Raw genomic sequence first — 14,169 nt, forward strand, 5'->3', positions numbered from 1 at the left:
CTTCTCTTATGGAAAGGTGGCTGAAAAACAAAGTTGAGAAAGTATCACAGAGAAACGAGTCCATCACGCTCTCCCTAGAAGAGGGTCCTCTGTGAAGGGGTTTGGCCAAAGATGAGAAAAATGGGGGCCACAAAAAGAAACGAGCTTCCGTCGAAGCTCTCCATGAAAAAAAGGGTTCTTTTGTGTAAAGTTGGTTGTTGTTTTGCAAATTGTTCGCGAAGAAAATGAGTCCCTTCAAACTCTCCCTGGAAAAAGGGTTCTTGCGAATGAAAGATAGTTTCATGCGAAAGGAACGAGCTCCCTCGAACTCTCCCTAGAAGAGAGTCTTCGCAAGAGAAAAACGATTGATTTTTGACAAAATGGTAACCCGAAAGGTTCAAATTGAGATTTAAAACTTGAATGTTAATGAACAGTTAGTACAAAAACTGAACCTGGAGGGCTAACTAATCAGTCAGCCAAACACTAGCACGAGCGCTAGAGGTACCAGTACGGGCACTGGTTTTTGAAGATGTACTAGTATGAGCATTGGGTTTTGAAAACATACCAGCACGAGCACTGAATTTCAAAAATGCACCAGTATGAGTGATGGGTTTTTGAAAGTGCACACCAGTACGAGCACTAGGTTTCGAAAATGCACTAGTACGAATGCTGGGTTTTCGAAAATGCGCATCAGTGCGAACACTGGATTTTGAAAAAAATGTACCAGTACGAGCACTGGGTTTTTGAAAAAACATGCCAGTACGAGCACTGGATTTTGAAAGAGCACCAGTACGAGCACTGGATTTTGAAAATGCACCAGTACAAACACTGGATTTTGAAAATGCTCTAGTACGAGCACTGAGTTCTTGAAAATGCACACCAGTACGAGCACTGGATTTTGAAGAACACACCAGTACGAGCACTGGACTTTCAAAAATGCACCAGTACAAGCACTGGATTTTGAAAATGCACTAGTACGAGCACTGGATTTTGAAAATACACCAGTACGAGCACTGGGTTTCAAAATGCACACCAGTACGAGCACTGGGTTTTTCAACAGAGAGTTGAAAAAAAAAAGACCGACATTCTAAGATACTTGAGAATTGAGCGAGAAGGACTGTCGGTGTTTTAGGATTATCCCTTATCTTAAAGGGGAAGTTCAGGTTTGTCCCTTAACCTAAAAGGGAATGTAAGAAAAAATTTGGGTCCAATACGAGTACTGGATCAAGAGGGGAAATCAGAGTCGGAACTCAAAATCGCAAAAATGGAAGATAAAGGGGAAAACTCGAGTCGGGACCCAGATTTTCAAAAAAAAGATAAAATGGAAAACCCGAGTTTGAAAACTTGAATCTTCAAAGGAACAATCGGTTCCAACACGAGCATTGAATCCGATGGGAAGTCCAAGTCGGATCTCGGAGCTTCTGATGATAAGATAAAAGGGAAAACCCGAATCGAAACTCGAATTTTGAAAATAATGATAAAAATAAAAAATCTGAATTTGAAAACTCGAATCTTCAAGGGAACGATTGGTTCCAACACGAGCGTTGAATCCGATAGGAAGTCCGAGTCGGAACTCACAACTTCAAACGAAAAGATAAAAGGTAAAACCCGAGTCAGAACTCAGATTTTGAAAATAATGATAAAATGAAAAATCCAAGTTTGAAAACTCGAATCTTCAAGGGAACTATCGGTTCCAACATCAGCGTTGAATCCGATAGGAAGTCCGAGTCGGAACTTGGAACTTCAAACGATATGTAAAAAGGAAAAACCCGAGTCGAAACCCGGATCTTCAAAATAAAAGATAAAAGAGAAAATCGAGTTTTTGAAAACTCGAATTTTCAAAGGAACGCTCGGTTCCAAAACGAGCGTTGAATCCGATAGGAAGTTCGAGTCGGAACTCGTAACTCCGGAAATAAGAATATATACAAAAGGAAAAACCTGAGTCAGAACCCGGTTTTTTTCCAAAAGAATGAATGAGAAAATCGATTTTGAGAACTCAAATTCTCGACGCAACAATTGGTCCAATGCAAACATCAGATCCAAAAGGAATCCCGAGTGAGAACTCAAAACTCCAAAAATAAGAAAATATATGAAAGGAGAAAACTCGAGTCGGAACCCGATTTTTCAAAATAAAAGAATAAATGAGAAAATCGAGTTTGAGAACTTGAATTCTCGACGTAACAATTGGTCCAATGAGAACATCGGATCCAAAAGGAAGCCCGAGTCGGAACTCGCAACTCCAGAAATAAGAATATATACAAAAGGAGAAAACTCGAGTCAGAACCTAGTTTTTCAAAATAAAAGAATGAATGATTAAATCGAGTTTGAGAACTCGAATTCTCGATGCCACAGTTGGTCCAATGTGAATATTGGATTCAAAAGGAAGCCCGAGTCGGAACTCGCAACTCCGAAAATAAGAATATATATAAAATGAAAAACCCGAGTCGGAACCCAGATCTTTAAAGTAAAAATAAAAATGAAAAACAAAAACCTGAGTCAGAACTTAGATGGGAAGGAAATAATTCCAACCCGGGAGTCAGATTCTGGAAGGATTGACAAAAAGGCGTGAATAGATTCCGACGAATATAAAGATTTATTCAAGATCCTTGACCCAAGATGGCCTAAGATTCAAATTTATTTATGACGGCTTCAGGATTTTCCCTTATCCTGAAAGAGTATAGAATAAAATTTGATGTGAATTGAGGAATTTAGGGGCAATAATTCAGGTTTATTGCTTAACCTGAAAGGGACGTACCTCGAAGAACGAGGTTCAGGTTTAACCCTTAACCTGAAGGGGGAAAAATAATAAAATTTATAAAAATGTAGAAGAATTAAAGAAATTTATTAAAAATTTATTTTGGAAAAGAATTCTCACAGGTAGCATTGTTGCTTCCATGAGGGGTCTCAGGATTATCCCTTATCCTGAATGGGAACACCTCGAAGAATGAGGGTCAGGTTTTTCCCTTAACCTGAAAGGGTAAAACAAATAAAGGAGTACCTCATTGAATAGAGGCATCAGGTTTATCCCTTAACCTGAAAGGGTTATAGAAAAGATCGATAAAATTTAATAAAATTGATGAAAATTTGATAAAACTTGACAAAAATTGATAAAATGGATAATAAATTGACGAAAATTTGATTAAATTGAAAATAAAATGAAGTGAATGTAATTAATAAAAATAATAAGATTAACTAAAAAATTGACGAGATTTGAGAAAACGAGTTTTTGTCTGATCCTGCCTGCACATGAAAAATGTCTCAGTATCATGGAGAAGAATGTGAGATAAAAGATCATCGCTTTATTGAAAGACTCTTGGAAGAGTACAAAAGGCTAGAATGAACATTTTAAGTATAAAATCTCTTCAAATGCAGAGCATTGATTGGATCTGGCAGTTCCACCTCATCTACGTTGATCAGCCGATAGGAATTGCGAGACAACACTTCTTTAATCACATAAGGGCCTTCCCAATTGGGTGACCATTTGCCCCGTGGTCGATGTTTGAGATGAGCTATCGATCTGAGTACTAAATCATTAACTCAAAATCTTCTCTCAATAACTGACTTGGCATAGTGCCTAGTTATTCTTTGCCGATAAGCTTGAGCATGTTCAACCGCTTTGAGCCTTCTCATGTCTAGCAGATCGAGTTGTACCAATCTCTGTTGTTGGCACTGATCGAGTGGGAGTTCTATGAGTGATGCAAACTTGAGTGTGGGCTTTTGAACGTGAAGTGGTAGTACTACTTCAGTTCCATAAACAAGCTCTGAAGGAGTAACATTGGTTGGGGTCCGAATGGTGCTTCGGTATACCCAAAGTGCATTGTGCATCTTCTCGTGCCAATGTGTGAACACTCCAAAATTTTCAAAATCTTTTAAATATTTCCTTTTTACCCCTGATTTCATTTTCTGAGCAATTGAGTCACTTTTAAATCTAAATTCCAGTTCATTTTTCAAATTTTACTGAAATTAAATTCATTTTATATGTCTGACTAGATTTCGGATCCAGATCCATGAAACAGATCCAAATCTGAGTCTCGTTGTCCAGCTTTTAAATTAAAATTACAGAAAATACAAAAAATAGTTTTTAAATAGCTCGGACAGTCCATCCGACATCCGGTTGGATCCATCGTGTTGTATTTCTCGATTCGAGTTTCAAAACTCGAACATTTTCTCAAAACCTAGGTCCAAACTCATTTTCTGAAGAAATTTCCCCGAAATAGTCCTGAATCCTCAGAAAAACCTTCTTTTGTAAATATTTCTCAAAAATACAAAAAAAAAACAGTTTTAAATCATTGATTTTAGGGTTTTATTCTAAAAATATCAAAAAAATATAGAAAATGAAGAAAAGAACAAAAAAATAATAAATATAATATAGAAAAGAAAAAATAGTTTAGAAAAAAACCTGCTTTTTAAAAGTGTCCTTTGTCTAAAAACTCCTTTTTGAAAAACAAGCTTTTTTTGTAAACACCCTTTTTGCAAAAATTGTTAGGGAGCCTCCTCTTTGTAAAAACTTGAAAATGAAAGGGGCCCCCTCTGTAAAATCTTTTTTAGGGTTTCTTTGAAAACCCTTCGTAAGAAAGGGGCTTACGGCCTTTTCTCTCTCTCTTTTTCGCAAAAACCTCTCTCGAGAACCTTCTTCCTCTCCATTCTCATCGCCCAGCAGCTCGATCACCATCGAGCTCCTCCATCTACCTTTGCCTTCTTCCTCCTCCACTCATCCCTAACAAACTCCAACCGATTTCGCGAACCTCCTTCTCCCCTATAAAGGAATCACGCAGAGGAAACCCTCTGACATCGCTTTTCACCTCCCCATTTCTTCCTTCCTCTAGACCGCTTCTTCACCATCGCACCCCTTCTCCCTCTCCTTCAACGATTTCCTCTTCTTTGGATTTTCTACTAGCGTTTTCCCTTTTCAAACAAAGACCGAAGGCAATCACAGGTAAGTAATTGTTGCCCTCTTCTTTGATTCTTTGCATTTTTCTTACCTCTTTCTTTTAATCTGCACTATTCTTCACTTTCTTCTCCTAATCAGAAGGCAAAAAGAGGGGATCAACCTGCATATAGCAGGATCGATCCCCCTATAGCTACATCAAAAGGAACTAACATGTTCCAACATTTTTTTTTATCTTTTACTTTCCTTTCTTTTGTTTATTCTATTGTTTACATTACCTTCTAATCCGTATTCGATTTTGATTTTATTTGGTGGCCCCCAAATGTTGTATTTACATGGGAAGTCTGATCCTCTTGGGATAAATCGGTCTGCATTATGATCTTCGTTTTCTTTGATTCGCTTTTCTGACTAGTCGTGATTATCTGTATGGGTTGGATTTCTGGCTTCTATAATACCAGGTTCGTTGTTTTTCACGCTTGTTCCACCCTTTATTTCTTCTTTTTTTCTTAGCATAAGAGCATTACATAGCTTTACATCCGAGTATTTATGTGCATCGTTTGTATTTTTTCTGATATTTTCATTCTCGCCAACACTTGATCTGCTCCATTTTATTATAAAACATACCCTATACATTATAAATCATGCTATGCTCTTGTTTTACTTCATAATCGTCCTGAGTGCTGCAATTCCAACCACTGTTTTAGCCTAGTAATGCTAGAAATATTCTGTAATTCATGTTGATATATCCAATTTTATCAACTTGCTGATTCCGTTGAAAGCCGATCACTGTAATGGGTTTAATCTGGTAATCATCGAAGGTCCAGTTTGTTGTAAAAGTTATGTTTGCTGCATTTTGGATGTCTTTTCCCCTTTAATCCCATCCTTTGCCTCTCTTAACTTCCCTCTCTCTTTCTCTCTCGGGCTACTTTATCAGGAAAGAGAATGCCTCTTTTTAGCTTATTACAAAATCCTTGAGAATGTCTGGAGTTAGTTGTGTGTTGGACAGAACTGGAATCTGTATTACTCCTGTAGATCAAATCACTGTCGAGTTGGGATGCCAATCGTGGAAGGGAAGATACAGATGAACGAATAAAGCCAAAGCTCTGCATTGCAATAAGACATCCTGACCTCTACATGGGTGGAGCTAACAGGAATCGTTGTTTTGAGGAGGCTCCTGGCAGACATTTTCCCAATTATAGTATATGGTTCTTCCCTACCTCAACATTTATTCTACCATTTCCGTGTGATGTATGCATATCTCCATTGAATGGTTGTTGCTTTGTGTGCGTTATCCACCATGTGGTGCTAGCGTTTTTTTCTGCCTTATTGTATATTAGATTGCTCATTTTATTATCTAACTCATTATTTTCCACCTGCAATATCAATACTCTTTCTTCAGTAGGTATTCTCATGTACATGCCGTAAGTTTGAAAGCCAAAGGTTGAAATTTGTAACCTGAATATATGAAAAGCTGCATCTTGAGCTTGTCCTTTAGGCTTTGGTAAGTAGGTTATTTTAATCATTAAACTGGTGTCCTTTAGATGGTGGGCAAAATCACAAGATTCTATTGATAAATCTGCATACTGATGATGGTAACAAGTATTTTCAGAGGAATTGATTATAGTCATGACAGGTCTCACACTGACTATGTCGGATTGTTCTAGACCAGGAATAACCAGACGATTTGAGTTTCGTGGGGTGGAGCTACTGTGTGCCATGTGGCAAACATCGTGTATATTGTAATTTGTCCAAGACGGGAAGCTTGCCTTCAAAACAAGAGGAAATATGGTGATCATTACGTGCAGCAAATAGTCACGTTGCTATCTCCAGCCACTAGCTTAGTATACATACACAAACACATGGAAGGATGTCCAGACCATATCCCTTAGGTTGTTCCTCCAACCAAGGAAGTCTGTCCTGCTATCTTGAAGGATATTCAACCATTTCTCCCATACTATTTATCACTTCTGGAAGGAAATAATGAATTTTTGGCAATTTGTTAAAACTTCATTTTGTAAAATGATGAAGGTTTTAGTCATGATCCAGGGTATTAATCCTTAAATCATTCAAGGAGAAGCAAGTTCTGCCACCCATAATGGAATTATGTGTATAATGAGATATGTTATTTAAATTCAAGAAAGAGATGTTGGGCCCTAAATCAGAATATCAGGTTTGCCATTTGTACCCCACTGCTAAATTGATTTCGGATATGCATGTAAATCTTTTCTCTCTATTTCTTGTTCTATTGTTATTCTTTAATTCGTTTTGATTACCATGTTCATATCTGATTATTTTATCTGCATTTATAATATTTCACTGCAATTTACTAAATTTGATTCAATATGTTTCAATGAAATTCCTTTTGGGTACTTGGTTGATTCATAGCGTCAAGTTTTTTTTTTTTGGTTTTATTATGTATATTCCCTATGCATCAATAAGCTTTATCTCTACATGCATTGATATATCATGCTTATTATATGAGTGGAGTTGAGTTTTGGGTTATCACTATAGCAGATTCTGTGGCACCATGTTAGGAGAATTGTATTTTTTTGGTCCTTCCAGATCTTCGTATGATGGCAGGAGTCTACCTCGTCCCGGTGGTAATATTAGTTAAATAATGTGAACGTGATTTACCTGGCTTGTTCTCAAGTATTTGATTGAAGCATCAACCTTCTGTTATTGTAAGTTTGAATCATGGCCAAGAGGAGCTGAAGTTCATGTATATTATTAAGATACAAATGCTTATTGTGATCACTGCACATAGCTTCATTATACAATATTGCATTTCTTATGTCATCATTTTTTATTTATTTATCATCTGCATATTTTACAGCAATTTATCTCTCACCCACGGTGTATATATATATATATATATATATATATATATATATATATATATATATATATATATATATATATATATATATATATATATATATATATATATATATATATATATATATATATATATATATATATATATATTCTTCTTTATGTTCATTTCAGCAATGTATATGTTCCTGCTATAAATTCATTTGCTCTGAGTTTATATCTGAGAATCAGTATATCATGTATACATACTCTTCTTCCCTTCAAGCTGCTAAATTCACATATAGCTGTTGGTCTTGCTGTATTTTAGGTTGGGGGGAGGTTACATCATTTTGAGAGTTACCAACTGATGGAATTGGACTCATAAGATCGGCTCATAAAGCTTAAATATCCTGGAAAAATATGTATCTTCGTAGGTATCCAGCCGCAGCTACCACTTTTAGTACCATTCAAACCCCTCCATTACACCTCATTCACCGACAGATTCAGCACCCACCTGTGGTTTTATCATATCCAGTTTAAGCTCCCAGCCCAAAAGGTAAAATGGTTAATCTGTGCATAGTGCTTCAAGTTATAATATCCAGTTTACAGTAATTACTCCTTTTAGTATCCTGTATACCCTATATCGTGTATTTGTGTAATGTTTTACATTGTATTTAGCTAGCTTAGTTCATCGGTGTTTTAGCATGTTTGTTGGTTTGAAGTTCAGCTTTATTTAGCATATCGCCAATGCTTATGAGATTTTGCCTAAATCAGCGCACTTCAATACTTTAATAGGCTGACTCGAGTGGTGAAATGTTAACCAGCATTTCCATACCCATTATCTCTGGTTATCTATGCCACTCCCCTGTAGCAATAACTCTCATCCAGTCCTACACAATGGACATGTTAATGCTTTGACTGGCATTTTCTGTAAACATAATTGATTCACTTTACCTTAGAAAACACCACATGCTGCGGATCAGCAGCTACACCCATCTCAATTATCTATGCCTGCTGGAGCTGCTTTCAGCATTTCAAGACCACCCAACATCTTCATTCACATGCACACAACATATGTGCCTCATCCACTAGTCACTCTTTATGTTCACCCCTGCACTTCAAGCTACCCCTTTGACCTCAATATCATACATATCATATATATATTTAGAGCTTATGCAGATTTTCTAGTCATAGGAATACACACATATGTCTTCATATATTCTTTATATATTTAGATGGGCCCACCCTCATGTATATACATTTAGCTCTAGGACTCTCATGTATATTTTCTTTAGACATGTAAAAATTTCATTACAATGATAGAATGTTATTTCCTTTCCAGATGTATTTCTCTATTTTATGCCAAAATTTACTTGTGCAGGAGATATGTAAAGAGTGTTATTAAGGTAACTCCAATTCCATTAAATGAAGTGAAAGCTAGATCAATGAGAAATTTTCATTTCTAGCTTAGATTAGAATGTGTGAGCATGTACATATCTTCTAGAATTGCTTGATTCATGACATTTTCCTCTTTTATTTTCAAAACTACACAAATGGTGAAACATGAATGGTACGTGCACTATTCTAATAAAAGGTAATTAATCCTAAGCAAATGACCCACATTGATGGCCATAGTCAAAATGTGGACAATGCTTAGGATTCTTACCTTTTATAGAATAACACTGGATCCACACTGGATCCGTTTTCAAAAATCATCATATTTTCCTAAATATTTTCCTCTTTAATAAGAGTTTAGTTTAAAATTAATTCAATACTTATATCAATGGCCATATTCAAGATATATTAAGAGTTAATTTCATTCTAAACTCTATAAAAGCACCAAAATATATTCTTCACTTGAATTTAGAGGTGATTATTTTATAATACATTCAATGACCATAGTCAAGGATGTATTATATCTGTAATCTCCTTTCTAATTCATTTAAAGAATGAGATATGCTTTTCAAAATTCAAATTAAAAATTCTTTAAATTCATTCATCATTTAGGATAGAATTTCATCATATTTTCAAAATTTCCTTTTCAAAATTCTAAGTGATTCTCTTTCTTTATTTCTCAGATCAAATCTTATTTATAGATTCAAATTTAGTCCTATCTCATTCAAAAATTCAACTTCAAAGTCTAATTTGACTTTGAAATTCCTAAACCATTTTTATATTTAAACTTCAACTTCCAAATCCAAATCCAAACTTTAAAGTTCAATTTAACTTTGAAGTCATCTCCTAAGTTTATTTTCTTCAAAATCAAAATCAAAGTTTGAGATTGATTCTGAATCTCAAAGCCTGATCCTTCCTAAATTTCAAGATCAAATCTGGGTTTTCAAAACCCAGATCCATCTTCCAAAGTCCCATTTGGACTTTTTTTTTTAAATCCAAATCCAAAGTTAGATCAACTTGGATCCAGATTTCTAAATATAATCTCTACTTTTGGATCTCAGACTCCAGATCCAAATTACATCTTGGATTCCAGACCTTGGGCCCAATTCCATTTAGGATTCAGAATCCAACTTCCACTTTGGATCTCAGACTTCAGATCCAAATCCATTTTAGGATTCAGAACCCAATTCCACTTTGGATCTCAGACTTCAGATCCAAATTCCATCATTGGATCTCATATTTCAGATCCAATTCCCATTTAGGATTCTAAATCCATTATTCAATTTCATCTTGGATCTCGATTTTATTTAGAATCCAGACTTTTGATTCAAATTCCATCTTGAGTTACAAATTTCAAAGCAAACTCTATTCTCAATTCCAACTCTCAAATCCAATTCCATTTCATTCCAGATCCAAGTTTATCTTGATTCTTAAAAATTCCAAAAATCGATTCCATCTCTCAAATCTTATTTTGGATTTCTCAAATCTTGTTCTAATTTCAAAACTTTAAAGCTAGAATTCAATTCCATTTTTCATCCAGGTTCAAGATTCTAATTCAAGGTCCATTTATGACTTTGAAACTTCCCTTTTTCTCCCTTTATCTCCATTTCTAAAATCATTCATTTTCAAAGATTTATTCTCCAAACTCTGATCAGTTCAAAGACTTAGAACTTCAAAATATCCTTCCTAATCTATCTCAAGTTCTAAGATTAGATTCTACCATTCAGAAACCATTTCTTCACTCCATTATCAAGTTCATCTCAGAACACTTGGAGATTTCCAAAACCATTTTTTGAAAAGAGCATACATCCTTGCATTACACAAGCACGATTCTTTGTGCATTTAGACTTAGGATAAATCCTTAGATAATATTTAGGCAAAGCAAAAAGGCATAAATTCGATCCTTGGTTTGATTACCCCTGGTAAAGGCGCCAGGAACGGTCGAACCTCGTACCGACGAGCAAATCCCGTCTCTCCATTTTCCCGCAATATATTTCAAAACGGAGGCGAGTAATTTTCTAAATATTTTCAAATCAAGGTCAAGTGAGATCACGCAAAAGAGTTCCTCTTCTCTCTTCTTTTCTGACTTTTCATTTTACTCCCTTCAAAAAGGAGGAAAATAGAGGTCAGAAAGAAAAAAGAGAAGGAAGAGAGAGAAAGATACACAAGAGGAAAAATTTTGCGATGATCACAGTTTTGACGACCGTGATGGGACCCGTCTCCGTCTGGTCGAATTATGCCCTTTTGCTTTGCTTTAATATTGTCTAAGTCTCTATTCTACAAATGTCAGCTTCATTTCCATGCAAACCTTAGGGGCCTAGACTCTATCCTAAGCTGACATCATTATATATAGGATCTAAGTATGGTTTGGTAGGACCATATTGAGGAGATTATTCCATGTTCACATTTGACTTAGGTTTGAAATACAACTCTCCTCAATTCTAGGGATTGAATGCAAATAATGTATGCAAGTGTATGCTTCTTTTCATTTAAATTCTATCTCTTTAGGACTTGCATTAGAGCTTTCTGGTTTTATCTGCATGTTGAACATGTTTTTTAAAACATCCCTACCTATGTTGTCCCGGTCTTCACGTTGCTGGGCTGTCTCACTGAACCATAGTTCGGGAGAGAACCTCACAACTGAACCACTTATTTGGGTTCGCGCCCCCCTACCACGTACCTAAGGGCCATAGTCTGAGGTATATCGGTAGGTGCTCAAGGATGTTGGGAAGCCATTACATTAGAACCGGAGAAATATTTTTATGCCACGTACTTCGAGTTTTGGCTTGAGTATATCGGCATACCTTGATTGGAATTAGATGATCTAAATCTTAGAGTTAGGATTAAGGTCCTATCAGACATTTCAAAATATTGCGTTTAGAGTCAGCCTCTAGGGAGTGTTGTTTGCGCATCCTTGTTTATGTATATGTGATATTTTATATTCCTTATATTTTCCCCAAAACCCTGGGTATATATTATTCAAAATTTCCTCTTTTTTAAAAAAGCCAGTTGTATTTTCTTTTTCTTCTGATTTCTTCAAATTCTTTTTTATCCTACCTGCTATTTTTCAAAATTTTAAATCCTTGTCATCTATTTTCAAAATTCGTTTTCCTCCATCATGAGAGAAATGATATTACCTATGAGGATTTTTCAAAATCATAAAATCTCGAAAATTTCTGCAAAAGTCTTCATGTTCAAAAATTTTGGTCTAATCTTTTTCAAAATGAACTATCATGTTGATTTTCCTTTTCAAAATTGGGTTTTAAAACCATTGTCTTCAAAATCATCCCTCGCGTTGGTTTCCTTTTCAAAAATAGGTTTTAAACCATTGACTTCAAAATCATCCCTCACGTTGATTTCCTTTTCCAAAATAGGTTTTAAACCATTGTCTTAAAAAATCAACCCTCATGATGATTCCCCTTTTTAAAGGATCAGCCCTCACACTGATCATTCTTCTTACAGTGGATTTTCTTCCCAAAAAAATAATTTCTCACTTACCTTTTAAATGAACATTTTTTTTCTTTCAAGATCCTATATGCAGGCAGGATCAGAAAAACTCATTTTTCTCAAATCTTATAAATTTTCAGTTAATTTTTATCTTTATCAGTTTCATTCAGCTTGTTTATATTTTTATCAAATTTATATCAATTTTATCAAGTTTTATCAATTTTTCCTCAATTCCCCTTAGGTTAAGGGATAAACCGGACCCTCGTTGTCTGAGGTGTTCCCATTCAGGATAAGGGATAATCCTGAAATCCTTTGTAGGAGCAATAATGCTACCTATGAGAATTCTTTTGTAAAGACAATTTTTCAATTTTTCTCGATTTTGTAAATGTCTATCAATTTCTCTTTTAAATGTTCCCCAAAATTCTTTTATTCATTGTTACCCTTTCCGGTTAAGGGATAAACCTAACCCTCGTTGTCCGAGGTGCTACCCTTTCAGGTTAAGGGATAAACCTGACCCTCGTTGTCCGAGGTGTTTCCATTCAGGATAAGGGATAATCCTGACACCCCTCACAGAAGCAACAAGGCTATCTATGAGCATTCTTTTAAAAAACAAAATTATCATAAATTTATTCGATCTTTCCCCACTTTTTATAAATTTTATTCTTTACCCTTTCAGGTTAAGGGATAAACCTAATGCCTCTTTCCCATGAGGTATTTCTTTCTCTTTTTTTCCCTTTCAGGTTAAGGGATAAACCTGAACCTCGACTTTAGAGGAATTTTCTTTTTCCCTTTCAGGTTAAGATAAACCCGAACCTCGTTCATCGAGGCGTTTCTCCTTCTTCCTTCAGGATAAAGAATGATCCTGAAGTATTTTATCATTAAATTTTCCACCAAATTTTTACTAGACTTTCGTCAGTCTTTTTCAACTTTTATTCTTTGTCAATTTTTATCAATTTTATTGATTCTTTATCAATTTTTGATGCTTTGTTAATCTTTTTCAATCTTTTCTTTATTAAATTTTTATCAATTTTATTCTTCATCAACCCTTATCACTTCTGTTAAAATTATTTCCTTCTTCCTCTTCAGGATAAGGGATAATCCTGAAAACCCCAGAAATCATTCTCACTATCTTGAAGATGCCGATCTCCTCTTCTGACTCTTGGTCAGAAAAGCCAAAGCTCGTGCGGATGCAATTTCAAAACCCAGTACTCATACTGGGGCATTTCTTGACAAAATCCAGTACTTGCACTGGTACATCTAGCACTCGTGCTAGTGTCTGGCTGACCGATTAGTTAGCCTCTCAGGTTCAGTTCTTGCACTAACCATTCATCAAAAGCTCTAAATCCAATTTTGACCTTCGGGTTATTTAAGTCTCAATTTCAAGCCTTCAGGTTACAATCTTTCCTCAATTTTCCTTAATTTATGTCAATCTTTCATCAATTTCTATCCCTTCTCATCAACTCTCCTTCGAGATTCGAGTTTCGACTCGAACTTCCAGCATTTTTCTCAAGATGCGAGCTCTGACTCGAGCTTTCCAGCTTTCCTTCAAAAAATTTGAGTTTTATCTCGAGTTTTCTTTCCTTTGATGAATAAACTTTCAAAAATTTCCTTTAAGATTCGAGCCCTGACTCGAACTTTCCTGCTTTCCT

The sequence above is a fragment of the Nuphar pumila genome, chromosome 6 (assembly GCF_984573655.1).
Source record: "Nuphar pumila chromosome 6, dmNupPumi1.hap1.1, whole genome shotgun sequence".
In the NCBI taxonomy this organism is placed as follows: domain Eukaryota; kingdom Viridiplantae; phylum Streptophyta; class Magnoliopsida; order Nymphaeales; family Nymphaeaceae; genus Nuphar; species Nuphar pumila.